The following is a 21499-nucleotide window of genomic DNA, read 5'->3' on the forward strand; positions in this document are numbered from 1 at the left end:
TCACTGGCTGTTGTGTAAGGATCAAATGAGATAATGAATATATAGGACACTTTGAAAGCACTCTCCAAATATAAGGTATATTGCATAAGTCACTTGTGAAAAATATCTTTGCTTACTGTAGAAACTCATCCGAATCCTGAGACAAAATAGTAGGAGAATTTTACTCTTCCTTCCCCAAAGCACAAATGAAGAAAGGATTTTTTAATACTTTCAGGTGATTCCTTGTTGGACTCTGCATGGAACAGATTTGTGATTTGCTGAGCTTCTGAAACCCTCTTTTCCAGTCACTCTACTAAAGTACCGGCGAGTTATCCACCTAGATTATAAGTGCAGTGGGGTTGGGGGCAGGATGATTGGCTACATGGGAAGATTCTGTCTGGAATAGGGTTAAGTGGATAACCACTGACATAGGAAAAAAGTCTTTGGGTGGCATGAGAAAGAAATAGTATATTTTCAGACAAATAACTATTATAAGTTTGATAGCTGCACAGTGTTCTGGTTTAAAGACATAAACTCAGTGACCAGATCATGTGCATTTGAATCTCAGCTCTGTCACTTACAAGCTGTGGGACCTTAAGCAAGTTGTCTAACTTCTTTGGTTTTCCTCCCTGTACAATGAGGAATGTAATGGCACCTCCTTCATGGGGTTATTGGGAGGAGTCAAGGAGTTAATATTTATAAAACACGTGGAACAATGCCGGCCACATGCAAGTGCTACATAACAATTTATTGAATAAGTTATGGGGCAGATGGTATTTAGTACATCAGACTCCACTTAGACCTCTATGTTTGTTTGCTAATTAGATACACTGAATACAAATTTTAAAGAGCCTGTGTGTTTACAGACCTAAATGTAAATATTTTCAGAGACATCCCCTGTATTTGGTGTGAAACCTTTACATGAACACATTACAGAGGCTTTCTTAAGACATCAAACCAGGTTTGAGAACTGTGATTGCACATGTGCTCTCAGGTTGGGCAATGTGTTTAACCTTCACGCCTCAGCTGCTCTCTCTGTAGTAATGCTATAAAAAATGCTTGCTTCACAAGGGTGTCATGAAGATGAAAATGAGATAATGTTTGTAAAACTATTAGTGCTTGTCTGGAGAGGCGCCACCTAAATGCAGACTGTAATTATTAACATCATCTGGTATCCTAATGGTGACTGGCTTAAATGCCATTATCTTACTAAATGACTAAAGCCAATCTTAGAAATTACGGTGTTGGGTGGTTGGATAGTTAGGAACATAGCATCAGACAGCTTCCTGCATGAAGGCTGTTGAGAAGGCACCACCACTTTGCTGTGTTAAAACTCACTAGCAGCGCTACCTGGATTCCCCTGGGGCAGACTCTGAGAGCTTCACCAGTTTGCAAATATGGCTCTCTTGGGGTTACCCTCTGTCATTCCTGAGTGGTCCCAAGTCCACAGGAATCTGAAGCGGGAAGATTTGGAGCGTGAGTTTCCTTCCTGAAATTCATTAGCCACATGGGCTCACAAAGCTTTTTAGAGTGGTTTAAAACCAGTGATATTAATCTTCTCCTGCCTGTTCCAGGTTTACATGAGATAGACAGATAGGTGACAAATGCTTACTGAGTAAAATAAAAACTGATAGAGCAGGAAAATCTTTCTATAAAATTCTGCTATCCCTTGGGGGCAGAATATTCCAAAATGGGAGACATATAATTGGTAACAGGCAAGGTGATTTTAGGTGGTACACAGATGAATATTATATATATGTATATATACACAAACACATATATAGACACATACATATACACTTATACATGTGTGTCTGTATAAAAATTAAATACTAGGACATAAAACCTGTGCATTCATGGATATTATTGCTTAGGCAAAGATAAAGTTGGTAATTGAAAAAGATGGTTGGTAGTAACTAAAAAAATATATTTGACTTAAAGGAAAAGATTAGGTAATTAATAGTAATAGAAAATAATAATGCAGTTTTTATAGCAAAAATCATGACTAACGTTAAGGAAACTCCATCTTAGAAGAAAGATGAGAGAGCCTCTGTTCGTTTCAGATTTCTGAGTGCGAGATTTAGATCTCAGGGCAGAATCTAGAGAACAGTGATTTCTCTGGATTGATGGCCTCTGTCTGCAAAGTCCTTTTACATGCTTTTGCTTATTTTCAGATCAGGCATAATTATTTCTATTTCATAGACAAGGAAACAGACAGTGTCCTTGAAAAGTGCAAGAGCAAGCTGGCGAGTGAATAAAAATCTGCACATGTTATAATACTGTTTAGGGAAAAGAATCATATGCTAAATGGTTTTTACAAAGTAGAAAACTAGTTACTAAAACTAGCGGTCATTCATTTAACTCCTTGGAAACTGACACTGCTAATGGTGGTCTTGTTCTTCTGGGATCTTTCATGGATCATGTGCTGAGCGCTGTGCTAGAGCTGAGGCCTCAGTGGGCATTACCTGGTCTCTTACTTCAGGGGCTTAAATCTGGTCATAGGTTACCCACTACTAGCCCAATTGGGCCTCCAGTTATGTTTTGCTTGAATAGTAGAGTGTTACAGTTTTTTAAAAAATGTGTTGTTAGTATTTAAGAAGCTGGAGATTTTACATAAATATCTGGTGCCCGGCGTTGCTTAAAACCATGTGAAGGGCCTCCCTGGTGGCGCAGTGGTTGAGAGTCCGCCTGCCGATGCAGGGGATACGGGTTCGTGCCCCGGTCTGGGAGGATCCCATATGCCGCGGAGCGGCTGGGCCCGTGGGCCATGGCTGCTGAGCCTGCGCGTCCGGAGCCTGTGCTCCGCAACGGGAGAGGCCACAACAGTGAGAGGCCCGCATACCACAAAAAAAAAAAAAAAAAAAACCATGTGAAGATCTGGCAAGACCAGGTCTCCGGTTCTTGCTTAGTTGGCCTTTGGCGGGGACTCTGTGCTCTCTGGGCCAACACAGTCACTTGCTGGACTCACGTTTCTTTCCCTCCTTTACCTTGGAGAGCCCAGGCGCAAAGAGTGGTACAGACAAGTCAGCAAGTCTTAACAAATCAGCCCTCGCCAGGGAGCAGCAAAATGAGCACAGTGGACATTAGCCTAAAGTGTAAAAAACACAAGTTGGGAGAAATCAGCCATATTTTCATGGAACCTAAGGTTAAATTTTTTTTTTTTTTTTTGCGGTACGTGGGCCTCTCACTGTTGTGGCCTCTCCCGCTGCGGAGCACAGGCTCCGGACGCGCAGGCTCAGCTGCCATGGCTCACGGGCCCAGCCGCTCCGCGGCATGTGGGATCTTCCCGGTCCGGGGCACGAACCCGTGTCCCCTGCATCGGCAGGCGGACTCTCAACCACTGCGCCACCAGGGAAGCCCGTTAAGGTTAAATATTAAAACAAATGATATATCATGCTTCCTGCAAAATATTTTTACTGCTTTGGCTGTTTCTAGAATTCTTCCACACAATTTGCCATTCACACCCCAACTTTGAGAAATAGACTAGGCGGGAATTATTATCCACATTTTATTGATTAGGAAATTGAATATCTAAAATTGAAAGAAGTTTCCCAGAAACAGAACCTGAGACAGGGATTTGGGTGCTGTGATCTCTTGAGCAAGTGCTCTTCAGGAAAATCCTGTGGGGGAAGGAGTGAAGCAGGACAGGCAGGGAGGCGATGGGGTCTCAGATCAAGACCAGCAGGACCTGCAAGGTGGGGGAGGGCTTTGGAGCTTTAACCACCCACAGAGTTGTTCCTTCCTGGGGCCGTGGTGCCAGCATTTTGTACCACTTCCCAATCAGTCATTGGCTGTGACCTCCCCCCACCAACTTCCTGAGTGAGGTGGCTCCTCTTTTTAGCCCAGGACAACCTTCCCAGAAATGGGGGCACCTGTGAGCCTTCAGCAGCCAGCACTCAGAGCAGCTGGGGGAGCCTTGGGGACCCCAGTAAACAGGATCTGGGAGGGGGCACCGCAACAGCATCTTTGAAAATACTGAACACGCAGAATCACAGTGAGTTCAACTAATAGCACTGTCTACTCAGGAAGTGCACACACACACACATACCATGCACAGTGTGTTTCAGAAAATACACCAGGGTTCCTTCCAAAACCGGAAAGTTCTCAGTCTACATTCTTTGAGAAATTGAGAGGAAATGGGTCCCACTTTTAAAAAATCCAATTTCACAGCTTATTCTGTGTAAACTGTGGAAATGATTGAAAAATGAAGTCTCGGAGTTTATAAATCAATAGATTAAAATATACATATAGATATACATATACAGAATATAGGCATATGGATATATAGTGTTTGTATGGATATAAATATAGCTATAAGATGTGATGGTTAATGTTTGGGGAAAATATCTTGCCACAGAAAATGGAAAAGCTTTGTGTTCAAAGGGTTTAGAAAATAAATTCTCCTTTGACAGAGCCTAGCCCCTTGGGATTTGTCATAAGAAGGAAGAAAGAATTTCCAAGAAATACCAGGTTGTCCTTCTGGCATATTCGTACTTTGTTCTGAAACAACTTGAGTCAGAAGCACGTTTCATCAAGTATAGAAGTTGTAGGTTTTGCTAAGGGTGAACAGAAGAGAAAAAAAATGAGATGCAGGGTTACATTTTTAACCTCTAAAATGTTTAGATAAAGATTTAATAGAATTCTCCTTATTAAAGGATGTGAATTATGTGTCCATCCTTCACAACTGATGGGACATTGTCAATACCCACAACTGTGGCAAATCAGGGAGAAAATAAAAAGGCAAAAGTCCGAAGTAAAATATATTTTATTTTATTTTTTTTCTTCTCTGATTTTCTTTCCGTAACACCTTCAAGGTGCCATCCCAAAGCTATTATCATAACTGAATAGTTTGCATAATGGAAAGCACAGGCACCTCAGATCTCCTTTTGCATGACAAATGCTTAATTAGAAAAATAATGGGATGGAAATGAAATTGGTATTTACTATGACTGGAACAGAGAATTGTCCTGGAGAAGAAAATTCAGTTTTAATTTACCAAAGGCAAAAAAGAAAAACAGATTAAAAAAATAAGCAAGCAAGCAAGAAAAGAATCTTACATGATGGAAATAAATCAGAGACTAAAGGGTATGGCTTGTGCCTATAGTTGGGATGGAATTCCTCTCTCTCTCTCTCTCTCTCTCTCTCTCTCTCTCACATCCACCACACACACACACACACACACACACACACACACACACACATCACATCATAAAGGCCAACACAATTTTTTTAAATGTGATATTAAAGTCCTTTTTAATTGCTTGTGAAAAAAAGAATCAAGCCCTCTAAATGTTACATTTCCATCAGATTAGATAAAATATATACCAAATTAGTGTATCGTCCAATTCTGCACTGCATTAGCAACCTAATTATAACTGTGAAATAATTCAGTGTAAAACCATATGCAAAAATATGGTAATTGCTATTTTATGGTTTTTGAAGAACTAGTTGTATTTTCCTATGTCTCTTTGAGTTGTTGTTGCTGATTTGTTGCCTCCGGCTAGTGAGTCAGAGGCCATAGGATTCTACTTTACCACAGAATAGGAGAATTACATTAATTCCCCCCTTTGCATTTATTTGCAGATTTTCATTCTTTAACAGCAATACATCTCTTCATACAAAAGAGGATAGGGTCCCACACAAGTTGGGTGCCTGAATCCTTTGTCCATCTCAGGCTTGATCTTGTGAAGCTATCTAAAAATGTTCATGGGATGTACATAGGTTCTCAAAATTCTTTTTTTGGGAACATGTACAAAAAGTAGAAAGCCTTGAGTTATTTGTTTGAATGCTGGGCCAGAGAATACTATGTGCATTTCCCTCCATTGCAGCTGATGTCATCAAGTTCACGCTACCGTTGTTTGTTCTGATTTTGTGTTTTTAAATTGTGATGTACTTCTTTAGAGCAGTTTAGATTCATTAAAAAATTGAGAGGGAAGTTCAGAGACTTCCCATCTAGCTCCTACACCACACAAGCGTAGCCTCCCCCATTATCAACATCACTCACCAGTTGGTACAGTTTTTAATAAGGGTGAAGCTACATGGATACATCACAATTACCCTGAGTCCACAGTTTACATTACAGTTCACTCTATGGGTTGGATAAATGTATAATGACATATATGCACCATGATGATATCATACAGAATATTTTTACTGCCCTAAAAGCCCTCCGTGTTCTGCCTGTTCACTCCCTGACTCCACAACCACTGATTTTTTCTTTTTTTACTGTCTCCACAGTTTTGCCTTTTCTGAATGTTAGATAGCTGAAGTCATACAGTAATTAGCTGTTTCAGATTGGCTTCTTTTACTTAGTAATATACGTTTGAGTTTTCTCCATGTCTTTTCATGCCTTGGTAACTCCTTTCTTTTTAACACTGAATACTGTTCTGTTGTCTGGATGTACTACAGTGTATTTATCCATTTACCTACTGGAGGGCATCTTGGTTGCTTCCAAGTTTTGGCATTTATGATTTAAGTTGCTATAAACATCCATGTACAGGTTGTTTTCTTTTTCAATTTTTTACTCCTTCTAGGACAGGGACAAATTAAGACTGTCAGATGGGAGAAGCTATTCAAATTTTTAGCTATGAATTGTGTTGCCTTCAAAATGCTGCACAGTAGGTCCTCAACTCATTGGAATGTCTCAGCCATCTGTGTGTGTATGTGCATGCGTGCACGTGCACCCAGTTCAACTTGTCACCATTCCACCAGACTTGGCCCAACTTTTAATTGGGAAAAATGTGAAGAGAGGGCTCATCCCTGCCTCTGTATCTAAGTAAATAGGAATTTGCACTGAGTTCCACTTCTTTCTCTTCTTACTAAGGGGTCTGAGGTACACGCTGTTTGACATCTTTTTTTCCAGAGTCAAATCCAAGACAGAGGAAATTATACTATATATTAATCAAGGAGCATCTGCACTGTGACAACCAGATCACTCACACTTCATGCTTAATCAGAACATCCATCCAGCTTTTGTAACCCCTTTGAATAAAGACAGCAACAAGACTGCAATGGTCAGGACCATGAGTTTTATTAAACAGGAAATTGGAAACTGTTCCAGTTCATTCATTCCTCCATTCAACATTCCTTTGCTAGGCGCCCATCCCGGTACTAGGCTCTGGGAGTTGAAAACAAGATGAGATGCAGTGTAGGGTGGGGGAGGGTAAGGTAACTGCAGACAGATGTGAAGATACCAGGTCACAAGCAGCCCTAGAGCCTGAGCTATAGGTGCGATGTCGGAAGTAGGCATCCAGCAGATGGAACTTTGTGGGGAAAGCAGTGGGAGGTCCCTTCTTTTCCATCCCTATTGTCAGTGCCCAAATTCAGGCCAACATCACTTCTTACCAGGACTACTCACTGTGAGGGGCTTTTACCTGATCTCGGCCACCAGTTCTAGCTCCTTAAATCCAGCCTCCTCACTGTTACCAGAAGTCTTCCCCAAATGCATATCAGACCATTTCCCAGCATTACTTACAACCCTTAAGCATCTTGCCCTCACCTTGAAGACCAAGGCCAAGCTCATCAGCAAGGGCCTCCATGAGCTGGCCATCCTGCCTCTGACCATGCTTCACCCCACACTCATGTTCTGGCAAAGCAACCGCTTGTGTGCCTGTCACACTAGAGCACTTGGGATTCCCTCCTTCCACTCGGCCTGTGCTTAAGATCCTGGATTTTACTGTCACACAGCTCTGGGTCTGACTGTGGGCTCTGCTGCTTCCTAGCTCTGTGACCATGTGTGAGAAATTTTGACCCATGAGCCTCAGTTTGTAAAGTGGGGTTGATGATGGAATCTGCTTCATAGGACACTGCTGTGGGAATTAAATTAAATAATGAATGTATATCACATGTCAAGTTCCTAGTCCATAGTAAGTGTTCAAAATACTTTACATTATTCCTACTATCTTTTTTTTTTTAACTTTTAAGACAGTTAGGCTTAACCTTCTCCAGGAACTTTTTCCTGTTCTGCCTCTGGTTTCACAGGCTGTATTAGACACTTCTTTTACGGGGTCCTCATTACCCTGGGTGTAGCTCCTATTGCAGTGTACTATAATTATTGTCCTGCACCCAAATTATTGTCTCAGACTGTGAACCTCATAAGGGCAGGGACTGTCACTTCACAGTGATTCCCAGACCCACAGTGTTTGACATCGTGCCTAGTGCCAAGCGGTGCTCTGTTTGTATTTGCCCATCAAGAAGCCCTAAGGAGACAACTGAGGCAGGAAGGAGCAAGTATGTGCTTTGCCAGGCAGAGTGATGCCTCTGTAGCCACAGCTGGGAATCCAGGCCAGGAGATGGAGCCACAAAGGGTCAGGCACCCCGGTATGCATCCAGGAAGTGAGATGGCATAATCCATCAAAAATGTCTGGGTAACAGGCTCAGGACCCAGGGGCAAGACGGTGGGCCCAAGGCTTCCTGACGCACATCCCTTTCTGCTCCTATGGAGGGTGGTTGCTTGAATTCATCCTGACTAGAGTTAGGAAGAGGGGCAGGAAGCAGGGCAATTTCTCACAACAGACACGGAAAAAAAGATATCCTGGAAAATCAGCAAAGCTTTCTCTACTTGATGACCATTTTCTTTCTTTCTTTTCCTTTTTTTTGTAAATAAGATTTTAGCTATAGTTTTTTTTTTTCTAATATTTATTTATTTGGCTGTGCTGGGTCTTAGTTGCGGCACGCGGGATCTTCATTGCGGCATGAGAGCTCTTTTAGTTGTTTCATGCGGGGTCTAGTTCCCTGACCAGGGATCGAACTTGGGCGCCCTGCATTGGAGGCTTGGAGTCTTAACCACTAGACCACCAGGGAAGTCCCCATTTTCTTTTTATTATTAGAAATATTGTGGAAAGAAAGAAGGTCTTTTTTTTTTTTTTTTTTTTTTTTTTGGCGGTACGCAGGCCTCTCACTGTTGTGGCCTCTCCCGTTGCGGAGCACAGGCTCCGGACGCGCAGGCCCAGCGGCCATGGCCCACGGGCCCAGCCGCTCCGTGGCATGTGGGATCCTCCCGGACCGGGGCACAAACCCGCGTCCCCTGCATCGGCAGACGGACTCTCAACCACTGCGCCATCAGGGAAGCCCAGAAGGTCTTCTTTTTAGGGAAGTTCCATGTTGGTTTCCCACAGAGAAGGAGCCATTTTGGTGATGTGTCCTGCATTATGGTTTTGTGGTTCCAGATTTTGACTGGAAAGGAAAAGAGTTCTGAGGTGGTCATGGACCTTTGCAGGTGCTCTGGTTTAGCCCTAACCACACAGAATAAGGCAGCCGGTTGAGAAAAGGAATGTGATCTCAGCAGAGACAAGCCTCCCTTCCACTTAGGGGTCATGATATATGTGTGCATCTTTTCTGGGCAGACTCGGTTTGGCCGTCTTTTTGTATGTGACCAACAGAAAACAGACAGAAAAGCAGGAAGTTCTGAGAGCTGCTTCATGATTATTGTCACTAAGGAAACCAATTCTTTAGTATTCATGTGTTCGGCAGATTGTTGCTCTGAATCTCTGAGGCTGAGGCGATATCACAGAATAGCACGAGTGAGAAGGGCTGAAAACAGCCAATCAATATGGAAGCTCTTTAAGACAATGTTGCTAATTTAGCTATCATTCGTGATTACTAATGGCTTTAAAAATGAGATCACTGCTAGCATCAAGTGATTTATAGAGTGATCAGGAGTACATTTTCCTGCTGTATTTGTATAATCATATTCCCATAGTATCCACGTACTGGAAAAGCCTCTCTGAAGGGGACAAAGTTCCTTGAAATCTGGTTCCATTTTGAGAAAATCATCTTTGTGTGAAAAGGGCATCTGAAATTTATCTCCATCTCTTGTCCCTATTTCAAAACGCCTTTCCCTTAGTATCTGAAGTTGGAGGTGGCAAGTGTATCGTTAATGACCACAAAGGCAATGTTTTCTCTAGCAGAGGATGAGAGCATTCACCGTAGCTGAGCATCAGTTCCCAAATCTAAGAGAAGTCAATCCCACAGAAGTCACAATCCCAAAAGGACACTCGTAATCCTGTGGATGGGCCTGTGAGTGGCAAAGGCCTTCAGAATATTAAAGAGCCAAGTCAGGGAATATGGAACCCCGTATTGCTGACCAGATAGAGTGAAAGAGAAGAGCTAGAACTAGGGAGAGACAATCCACTTCAAATTCCTACTTGCTCCAATCATCAGAATGATGATCAGTGAATTTTGCAGCTGAGACTGTGGCAACTAGTAATTCTCATGATGCGAATCCGAGCAAGGGGATCGCTAAGAACTCTTTCTTTCATAGAGAAATAGTATAAACGGAAACATTTAAGTTCAAAACAGAGAGTCCCACCCCTTCTCTTTCACCTGCACAGCCGAGGGAAAACACTGGGGATTCTAGGAGTGTCTCTTGGTTTGGGGATACAAGTATCCATTAACTAGATCATCGTTAACCTCCCAGTGCAAGGTTATGTCACTGGCATCCTTTTCACATGTTCAATCACCATTAATTGAGCACCAGATTATTGCATTCAAAGCCCTCTGCTGGATGCAATCAGAGATGTAAAAAGGAGTATGATGCAGCCTCATAACTCAAAGAACCCACAATCTAGTTGACGGTAATCAGAGTGAAAAACATCAACCTGAGCCGATCACAATCCTCCTTAAGGATTTTAAAACTTCGTTATGTGTCATGAGTTTCCCCTGCCCTGTGCAACTGCCCCCCTTCATCTCTGTGGGCTCCGCATCCCCTGTACTCCCACACCGGCTTCCTCAGTTCCCCGGCTCCTATCTCCTCCTCTCAAAGTTCAGAGCTCAATTCAAAAGTCACTCCTTCAAGGAAGTTTTCCTAATTCCCCAGGTCAGGCCCCCTGCCATATTTTCTCATGTACCTTCTTTTTTTTTTGGGGGGGTGGGTACATGGGCCTCTCACTGTTGTGGCCTCTCCCGTTGCGGAGCACAGGCTCCGGACGCCCAGGCTCAGCGGCCATGGCTCACGGGCCCAGCCGCTCCGCGGCACGTGGGATCTTCCTGGACCGGGGCACAAACCTGTGTCCCCTGCATCGGCAGGCGGACTTTCAACCACTGCACCACCAGGGAAGCCCCTCGTGTACCTTCTTTTGTTCCTTTCCTGCAGTAATTGCAGTTTGATTATGTATTTATGTGACTGTTTGATACTGTCTGTGCTTCTCTGTGTTAGACTCCAAGTTTAAGGGGAGCAGAGGCTGAGGCAGCGTGGGCCCATCACAGAGGCTGGTATAGAGCTGGCTCTTGACAAATGTTTCTTAAATAAATAAATTATTTAAATTTATGAACAAAGTGCACAATGAAGTAAGTTTGAAGATAAGAGAAACAAGATCCTGAGGCAGAGGGCCATTAAACGGTGTGGCTGGGGGCTGGTTGTTTCTCCCCCAAACATTTGCTATGTACACAGTGCCCTGCACATAGGATGCTTGTGGGATGAATGAAATGAATGAGTGAATGAATTGTGAGCTGGGAAAAGCCATCTCTCATTTTCTCTTCTTTGTTTGTTTGCTTCCATGATTAGATTTTACGTAAATAGCAATGTTCAAAAACACATTTTTGTGTGTGCCACAAACATGTGGAAAGATAGTTAAAAAATAAATAACCCAGGATCTGGCTGAGTGACCCCTTTTGGCCATTCCTGTAGTAAAACAGAGGTTTATGGGCCAGAGCCTACTTTTGATGGAAATGGCAGAAAGGGGGTCACTCAGCCAGATCATGGGTTATGGACAACTTCAGTGTTCTAAGGAAGAACTCCTGGCTGCTTTGGCTGTGAATGCTGACTTGAGAGGTTTCTGTTTCATATGTGCTTAGACCTGGAGCTACAGTTCATTTATTCATTTATTAGTTGACTCCTTCATTGATTCACTCAACACACCTTACTTGAGTATCCACCATATGCTAGTTTCTGAACTATGGGTATCTACCTTTTACCAGGAAAAAAGATAGTTAAAGCCTCTCATGGTTTACTTGAGGAACTAGAGCTGTAAAAAGATGATTCCACCCTAGCATGAGAGTTGAGAAACAGATGCCTTTAGCACTCAGTACTTCCTCCTCTGTAGCATTGATCAGACTCGTTTTTGCACTTTTAGTGGCTATGAGCTCCACAAAGGCAAGCCTCCTTTTATCTTATCCATCTTTGTACCTCCAGCAACTGGCACTATCCCTGGAACATAGTGGACCTTAGTAAATATTTAACTATTGACTAAGCGTAGCTAATGTTTATCATAGGAGCCAAGCCCTAAGTTCTGCATGTTAGAATGCAGTGCCTCATTTAATCCTCATAACACCACTAGGATGTAGTTGCTATTATTATTTCCCTTTTACACATGAGGAAACTGAGACGTGGAGAAGCCGAGGAGCTTGACTAGGACACACAGCAAGCGCAGTGACAGAGCCAGTCTTCAACCTTGGTCTGTCTGACATATACCCACCATGGGTTCCTGCTTTTCTATTAGGTTGGACCATATGAAATTGCTGATATTTGGTCCTTTTTTTTTTTTTTTTTTTTTGCGGTATGCGGGCCTCTCACTGTTGTGGCCTCTCCCGTTGCAGAGCACAGGCTCTGGACGCGCAGGCCTAGCGGCCATGGCTCACAGGCCCAGCCGCTCAGCGGCATGTGGGATCTTCCCGGACCGGGGCACGAACCCGTGTCCCCTGCATCGGCAGGCGGACTCTCAACCACTGCGCCACCAGGGAAGCCCTATTTGGTCCTTTTAACCTACAGAAATAGCAAATGTATAAGTAGATAAGTAGCATAAGTACTTATAACCTAATATAAGTAAGTGAAATAAAATAAAGCAAAGGTTATATATAAGGCACTGGGGAAGCAAAGCAGGGGAGGGGTCAGGGGTGCCTTCCTGGGGCCAGCCTTGCAGAATGGCCAGGGATGAATTGGTGTTTTAGGTGGAAGGAGGGGCACAGCGTGGGTACTGACCCACCCCCTCACTCAACCCATCTTCCTTATGGGCTCACCATGCGCCAGGGCTCATGCAAAGAGGAAGCAGAGCTTGGAGTCATGCAGGGAGGACAGTTATAATAAAATGGGTGTATTTATTATGCTCTAGTAAAATGCCCTGAGAATACACAACAAAGGCCCAGATGTGAGAGAGACCAAGAACAGGAGGGTAGTGGTTGAGACCCATGGGAGCAAAGCATACCAGGCTGGGGAGCAAGATGAGGGCAAGTGGGTGCCATTGGGAAGGGCCCTGATGCCTGGCATGAACTGGACACAGAACGCAGGAGAAACCAGTGGAGGGTGTGTGCCAGAAGAGGGCTCCAGAAGATTCCCTTGGCTACAGCATGATGGAGTGTTTGGAGGGGGATGAATGGGAGGAAGGAAGAGCACTTAAAGCTCTTTGGGTGGAAATACTGAGAGCCTGAGGCTCACAGAGGAAGCAGAAATACGGATGGTCAAGTCCAGTGAAGTTTAGAGCTGAGTAAACCCTGAGAATTATCAGTTACTCTAGGTATTCTGTGAGACACAGGTGTTCTGATTCAATTGGTTTAAATCTCTAGAAAGGCTGCACTATCTTTCTACACAAAGGATTCTGCGTGCCAGAGGGCTCTTTGTGCTAGGTTCTCTCCTTAAAATCCCTCTTTGGGTATGTTTAAATTCAGTTGGGGTCCTTGGCAGTTAGAGGTTGCTTGTTTTAACATTTATGTTCATGGAGGAAGAGGGTTTTTTTTTTTAAATTTATTTAATTTATTTTTTTTTGGCTGCGTTGGGTCTTCATTGCTGCTCACGGGCTTTCTCTAGTTGTGGTGAGCGGGGGCCACTCTTCATTGTGGTGCACGGGCTTCTCACTAAGGTGGCTTCTCTTGTTGCGGAGCACAGGCTCTAGAACGCAGGCTCAGTAGTTGTGGCGCACGGGCTTAGTTGCTCCGCGGCATGTGGGATCTACCCGGATCAGGGCTCGAGCCCGTGTCCCCTGCATTGGCAGGTGGATTCTTAACTACTGCGAAACCAGGGAAGTCCCAGAGGAAGAGGTTTTAATCAAAGATTATGGAACTTCATCTCTTCTGAGTCTAGATCTTTTACTCATTCCCACATACCTCCTTGAATAGTGTCAGGAATCTCTGCTCTGGCTCTTAATGTTTGCAGTATGATTTTTGAATTGACTGCCTCATGTTTCCTCTGTTCTATCTCCTGAGACAGACATGGGTCACTTTTGCTCCCCCACTGGTACTCAAAACAGATGTCAACATCCCGGGCACCAGGAAATATCATGAAGCCCATTCAGAGTACTGACATAGCTCTGTAACTCTTCCTGACACGTCAAATGCAGTAAAAGCTATTAATAATTACAGAAGATATGCAGATTTGGATTTTTTTAAATCAACCACAAAAAATGTTTTTACATAGAACAGACTAAATCCTAGCTATATCTAAAAAAGTGTTAATGTTATAATGTATTTAGTGAAGCTCAAGCAACCAAAGGTTGTCACAGAACAGAAAAATGGGACATTAAAAAAATTAAGACAATTCAGCAAAAGGCCATATTCTGGTTAAGTGCAGGATCATAAATTCAAATACGATTTTTGAGATTCTCTGATCAAAAACAGGGCTGACCATTGGGCTTTCCCTTGCTGTAATTAAGGCTGTCTGTTAGCCTGGCCACTCTGTATGGTCACAGCCAAACCTTTTGGATAGAGGTGGCCAGATGTAACAACCACATCTATTGCCCTGGGAGGCTGAGCAGAAAGGAAGCTGTAGAGTTGCTAATTGGTAAATTTCATACCAGCCTTAGCGTTCTGTTGCTGTTGTAATTCCCACAATCGCAGCCGACAAAATTCCCCCTAAAACAATGAAGCATCTTTACTTCCTGCAGGTGAATCCAGAAGGAGCCCTTAAAAAAAAAAAAGCCCTTGTGGGAAATAGTCACCTCTGATGTCCCATTTACCGCAGAGGGCAACAGCGCTGGGAATCCTCTAAGGAAGCAACAATGGAGATTTATGTTACCATCTGTCTCTGGCAGATTTAAATGTTTATGTCATAGCCATAGGGTTTGGGCAGCAATATTATTGATACCCAAGAAGAGAAGATGTGATTAAAATTAAGAGACTAAGAGCAGGAAGTTGATCTGATCCAATATGATATTTTGTCATCATAGCTTACTGCTTTTCTTTCTCTCTCTTTCTGCTCCACTGTTGACTTTTTTTTCCACTCATCTAGACAAAATCAATAATCTCGGTGATTTACCTTAGCTGAGTCTCTATCAAAACTTCCTGGAGTCCAAACAACACTTGTTAACTGTGGGAAAGAGAAAGTGAACCAGGTGGTGTGGAATGAGCCCCCCCTGGAACAATAGAACCTCAGCGTTCAAAACAACGTAAGGACACCACTGAAAAACTTTGAATGAAAACTCCCCCTCTTAGCTCCCTCCAAAGCTTTATGGATTTCAGTCGTTTCTCTTCTGGTCCCAGTACAGTAATCTTTGGATTATTCAAAGATTTTTCACATTTTCTATACAATTTCTTTTCATATAAATTATTCACTGAATAAAAAATGTATATGAAATCTCTACTTTTTTTTCCTCCGGAGTAACTCACTCTCCCTAAGGATGTGAACAATAGGATTTGTGTTTGAGCAAGTTGTTAAAAATAAGTCTTAAGCTTTAGGAAGGAATCACATGTGACTCAGTTAGTTCTAAAAATAAATAAATAAAGCCTGGGGAGAGTAGGGGGCAGAGAGAGAATGACTTAGGGGAAAAAGAACAAGCAATTCATTTTCACAAGTTGCAAGACATGGTCTAAATATAGAAGCAGAGAATCCAGTCATCTCTGAGGGCTGAGCATCACTCCCTTGCACCACCCCCTACACTGAAATACACTTTCATTTGTCATCCTGCAAAGAAAAATCTCTGCACCCCTAGAATTTCTCTACACTTGGAAAATTGATGGCACACCATCTTATAGCTATGGCCACAGAATCAAAACCTTGTAGAAAAGAGATTTTCTTGCCTTGAATGAGTGGGGTTGAAAACTAGAACATCTGTCCTAGAAGATGTTATTTTAGTCCCCTGCAAAACATTTAAAGCTAGACAAGTGCTTATTTAATTCTTTGGCATAGCAGGATTTTTAAAAAATTAGTATTAAATAACTACTTACTCAGGTTAAGTCAAATCCACGCATTAACAAGTCTTAGAGACTAGAGATGGAGGGCGTGCTGATTGTTGGCTACTTGAGGAGGATTCTTTTTCCTTTGGGACAGTGGCTGTCTGGCTTGGGGACGCAGGAAACTAATGAGGGACAAAGAACAAAACTCCTCTGTGTAACACATGGTTTCCTGTGAGGAAAGTGGGACGCCAGGCAGTTATCACCTTCAGATTCAAAAGCAAAGGTTTCCCAAGTGCTTATGGGAGATAACATGCAGTTGGAGATAATTTTTAAAACAGAGACCTAACTCCCAGAATTTCAAGAAGACTGCAGTCTTGGATTTTCTCCCATTCTACCAAACTCATCCAGATCAGTAAGCAAACGCATGCTAGGCCAGTACCTGTAAGAGGTGCGGTGGTTTTAACACAAGGCTGCGTATGATTTGAAACACCTCCCATCAAGAGGCCTAATTCCCCTCCCTTTAAATATTGGGCTGGTCTTAGTGACTTGCTTCTAAGTAAGAGTAGGTAGCAAAAATGATTCTGTGTGGCTTTCGAGGCTAATTCATCAAAGGTGATACAGCTTCTGCCTGGCTGTCTCTCTTGAGGTGTATTCCTTTGGAGCATGGAAACAACCATGCCAGGGAAACCCCAGAGAGAGAGCATGTAGAGACAAACAGGAGATGCCTGTGGAGAGCCAGCAGTTCCGGCCGCCAGCCATTCAGGTCTTCCCAGCCCATGAGCCAGTTACAGGAGCGCAGGAGCCCTTGATTTGGCTCCAAGCCCAGCGACCACCGAGATCTTGAGCCAGAACTACCCAAACAGGCTGACCCTGAATGCTGGATCCACAGAAACCAAGAAAGAGAACACAACTGAATACTGTTTTTAGGCTACCAGTTTGGGGGGTGATTTGTTTCACAATAGATAAATAGAAATATTTTGGTACCTAGAAGTGAGCCACTGCCATAACAAAACTTAAAACCATGCAGCAGCGGTTCAGGGCCTGGGTAGAGGTTGGACATTGGAAGAGCTTTGAAGAGGCTGTCGGAGAGGAATTAAAGGAAAGCGAGGAAGGTGTGTTGGAAGCTGGAGGAAAGGATTCCCTGGTTATGAAATGGTGGAAAGTCTAGGAATACTTTCACCAGTGGTAACATGGAAAATAGAAAATGTACCTAATAAACTCATGATCCAGTAGGATTTCCAGGAAGAATGTTCAAGGCGACCTGATTCTTCCAGCTGCCCATAGGGAATACGAGAGGAGAATGACGAGCTAAAGAAAGAATTGTTAACTATAAAAGAGCCAAGACTTTGGGTGTTCAAAAAATAAAACTATTCCTCAGTTTCATCTTCTCCAAATGGCAAATGCAGCTAAAATTAAAATATGTAATTTCTATCTAAAGTTGAAGGCAACGGTGTAGAACCCTTTGTTAAGACCTCAGCCAGATTTGAGGTAGTGCCACATAGATTCTTTCAAACCATCAAAAGTCCCTCGAAAGATGTGAAAGCCATGCCTTTTACGTGTCTCCGTTAAACAGAAGTGCTTATAAAAATCTTAAGGGAACAGTCCTGCAGTAGCCTTAGAGGAAGTCTAAGGTAGAGAAAAGCTTATCTCGAGATTCGAGGTGTTTGTTTTTTTATTTATTTATTATTTATTTATTTATTTTTTCCCATATCCCTTCCCTCTTGCGTCTCCCTCCCTCCCACCCTCCGTATCCCACCCCTCCAGTCGGTCACAAAGCACCGAGCTGATCTCCCTGTGCTATGCGGCTGCTTCCCACTAGCTATCTACCTTACATTTGGTAGTGTATATATGTCCATGCCTCTCTCTCGCTTTGTCACAGCTTACCCTTCCCCCTCCCCATATCCTCAAGTCCATTCTCAAGTAGGTCTGTGTCTTTATTCCTGTTTTCCCCTAGGGTCTTCATGACAGTTTTTTTTCTTGAATTCCATATATATGTGTTAGCATACGGTATTTGTCTTTCTTTTTCTGACTTACTTCACTCTGTATGACAGACTCCAGGTCTATCCACCTCATTACAAATAGCTCAATTTCATTTCTTTTTATGGCTGAGTAATATTCCATTGTATATTTGTGCCACATCTTCTTTATCCATTCATCGGATGATGGACACTTAGGTTGTTTCCATCTCCGGGCTATTGTATATAGAGCTGCAATGAACATTATGGTACATGACCCTTTTTGAATTATGGTTTTCTCAGGGTATATGCCCAGTAGTGGGATTGCTGGGTCATATGGTAGTTCTATTTTTAGTTTTTTAAGGAACCTCCATACTGTTCTCCATAGTGGCTGTACCAATTCACATTCCCACCAGCAGTGCAAGAGTGTGCCCTTTTCTCCACACCCTCTCCAGCATTTATTGTTTCTAGATATTTTGATGATGGCCATTCTGCCTGGTGTGAGATGATATCTCATTGTAGTTTTGATTTGCGTTTCTCTAATGATTAATGATGTTGAGCATTCTTTCATGTGTTTGTTGGCAGTCTGTATATCTTCTTTGGAGAAATGTCTATTTAGGTCTTCTGCCCATTTTTGGATTGGGTTGTTTGTTTTTTTGCTATTGAGCTGCATGAGCTGCTTATAAATTTTGGAGATTAATCCTTTGTCCATTGCTTCATTTGCAAATATTTTCTCCCATTCTGAGGGTTGTCTTTTGGTCTTGTTCTTGGTTTCCTTTGCTGTGCAAAAGCTTTGAAGTTTCATTAGGTCCCATTTGTTTATTTTTGTTTTAATTTTCATTTCTCTAGGAGGTGGGTCCAAAAGGATCCTGCTGTGATTTATGTCATAGAGTGTTCTGCCTATGTTTACCTCTAAGAGTTTGATAGTGTCTGGCCTTACATTTAGGTCTTTAATCCATTTTGAGCTTACTTTTGTGTATGGTGTTAGGGAGTGATCTAATCTCATAATTTTACATGTCCCTGTCCAGTTTTCCCAGCACCACTTATTGAAGAGGCTGTCCTTTCTCCACTGTACATTCCTGCCTCCTTTATCAAAGATAAGGTGACCATATGTGCGTGCGTTTATCTCTGGGCTTTCCATCCTGTTCCATTGATCTGTCTTTCTGTTTTTGTACCAGTACCATACTGTCTTGATTACTGTAGCTTTGTAGTATAGTCTGAAGTCAGGGAGCCTGATTCCTCCAGCTCCGTTTTTCGTTCTCAAGATTGCTTTGGCTATTCGGGGTCTTTTGTGTTTCCATACAAATTGTGAAATTTTTTGTTCTATTTCTGTGAAAAATGCCAGTGGTAGTTTAATAGGGACTGCATTGAATCTGTAGATTGCTTTGGGTAGTAGAGTCATTTTCACAATATTGATTATTCCAATCCAGGAACATGGTATATCTCTCCATCTATTTAATTTCTTTCTTCAGTGTCTTATAGTTTTCTGCATACAGGTCTCTTGTCTCCTTAGGTAGGTTTATTCCTAGATATTTTATTCTTTTTGTTGCAATGGTAAATGGGAGTGTTTTCTTGATTTCACTTTCAGATTTTTCATCATTAGTGTACAGGAATGCCAGAGATTTCTGTGCATTAATTTTGTATCCTGCTACTTTACCAGATTCATTGATTAGCTCTAGTAGTTTTCTGGTAGCATCTTTAGGATGCTCTATGTATAGTATCATGTCATCTGCAAACAGTGACAGCTTTACTTCTTCTTTTCCGATTTGGATTCCTTTTATTTCCTTTTCTTCTCTGATTGCTGTGGCTAAAACTTCCAAAACTATGTTGAATAAGAGTGGTGAGAGTGGGCAACCTTGTCTTGTTCCTGATCTTAGTGGAAATGGTTTCAGTTTTTCACCATTGAGGACAATGCTGGCTGTGGGTTTGTCATATATGGCCTTTATTATGTTGAGGAAAGTTCCCTCTATGCCTACTTTCTGCAGGGTTTTTATCATAAATGGGTGTTGAATTTTGTCGAAAGCTCTCTCTGCATCTATTGAGATGATCATATGGTTTTTCTCCTTCAATTTGTTAATATGGTGTATCACGTTGATTGATTTGCATATATTGAAGAATCCTTGCATTCCTGGAATAAACCCCACTTGATCATGGTGTATGACCCTTTTAATGTGCTGTTGGATTCTGTTTGCTAGCATTTTGTTGAGGATTTTTGCATCTATGTTCATCAGTGATATTGGCCTGTAGTTTTCTTTCTTTGTGACATCCTTGTCTGGTTTTGGTATCAAGGTGATGGTGGCCTCGTAGAATGAGTTTGGGAGTGTTCCTCCCTCTGCTGTATTTTGGAAGAGTTTGAGAAGGATAGGTGTTAGCTCTTCTCTAAATGTTTGGTAGAATTTGCCTGTGAAGCCATCTGGTCCTGGGCTTTTGTTTGTTGGAAGATTTTTAATCACAGTTTCAATTTCAGTGCTTGTGATTGGTGTGTTCATATTTTCTATTTCTTCCTGATTCAGTCTTGGCAGTTGTGCATTTCTAAGAATTTGTCCATTTCTTCCAGGTTGTCCATTTTATTGGCATAGAGTTGCTTGTAGTAATCTCTCATGATCTTTTGCTGCATCCCATAGGTTTTGGGTTGTCGTGTCTCCATTGTCATTTGTTTTTTGTTTTTTTTTTTTGCGGTACGCGGGCCTCTCACTCTTGTGGCCTCTCCCGCTGTGGAGCACAGGCTCCGGACGCGCAGGCCCAGCGGCCATGGCTCACGGGTCCAGCCGCTCCGTGGCATGTGGGATCCTCCCGGACCGGGGCACGAACCCGTGTCCCCTGCATTGGCAGGCGGACTCCCAACCACTGCGCCACCAGGGAAGCCCTCCATTGTCATTTGTTTCTAGGTGTTTTTTGATTTCCTCTTTGATTTCTTCAGTGATCACTTCGTTATTAAGTAGTGTATTGTTTAGCCTCCATGTGTTTGTATTTTTTACAGCTCTTTTCCTGTAATTGATATCTAGTCTCATAGCATTGTGGTTGGAAAAGATACTTGATACAATTTCAATTTTCTTAAATTTACCAAGCCTTGATTTGTGACCCAAGATATGGTCTGTCTTGGAGAATGTTCCATGAGCACTTGAGAAAAATGTGTATTCTGTTGTTTTTGGATGGAATGTCCTATAAATATCAGTTAAGTCCATCTTGTTTAATGTATCATTTAAAGCTTGTGTTTCCTTATTTATTTTCATCTTGGATGATCTGTCCATTGGTGAAAGTGGGGTGTTAAAGTCCCTTACTATGAATGTGTTACTGTCAATTTCCCCTTTTATGGCTGTTAGTATTTGCCTTATGTATTGAGGTGCTCCTATGTTGGGTGCATAAATATTTACAATTGTTATATCTTCTTCTTGGATCGATCCCTTGATCATTATGTAGTGTCCTTCTTTGTCTCTTCTAATAGTCTTTATTTTAAAGTCTCTTTTGTCTGATATGAGAATTGCTACTCCAGCTTTTTTTTGATTTCCATTTGCATGGAATATCTT

This window comes from Hyperoodon ampullatus (genome assembly GCF_949752795.1).
Source record: "Hyperoodon ampullatus genome assembly, chromosome: 9".
Taxonomy (NCBI): domain Eukaryota; kingdom Metazoa; phylum Chordata; class Mammalia; order Artiodactyla; family Ziphiidae; genus Hyperoodon; species Hyperoodon ampullatus.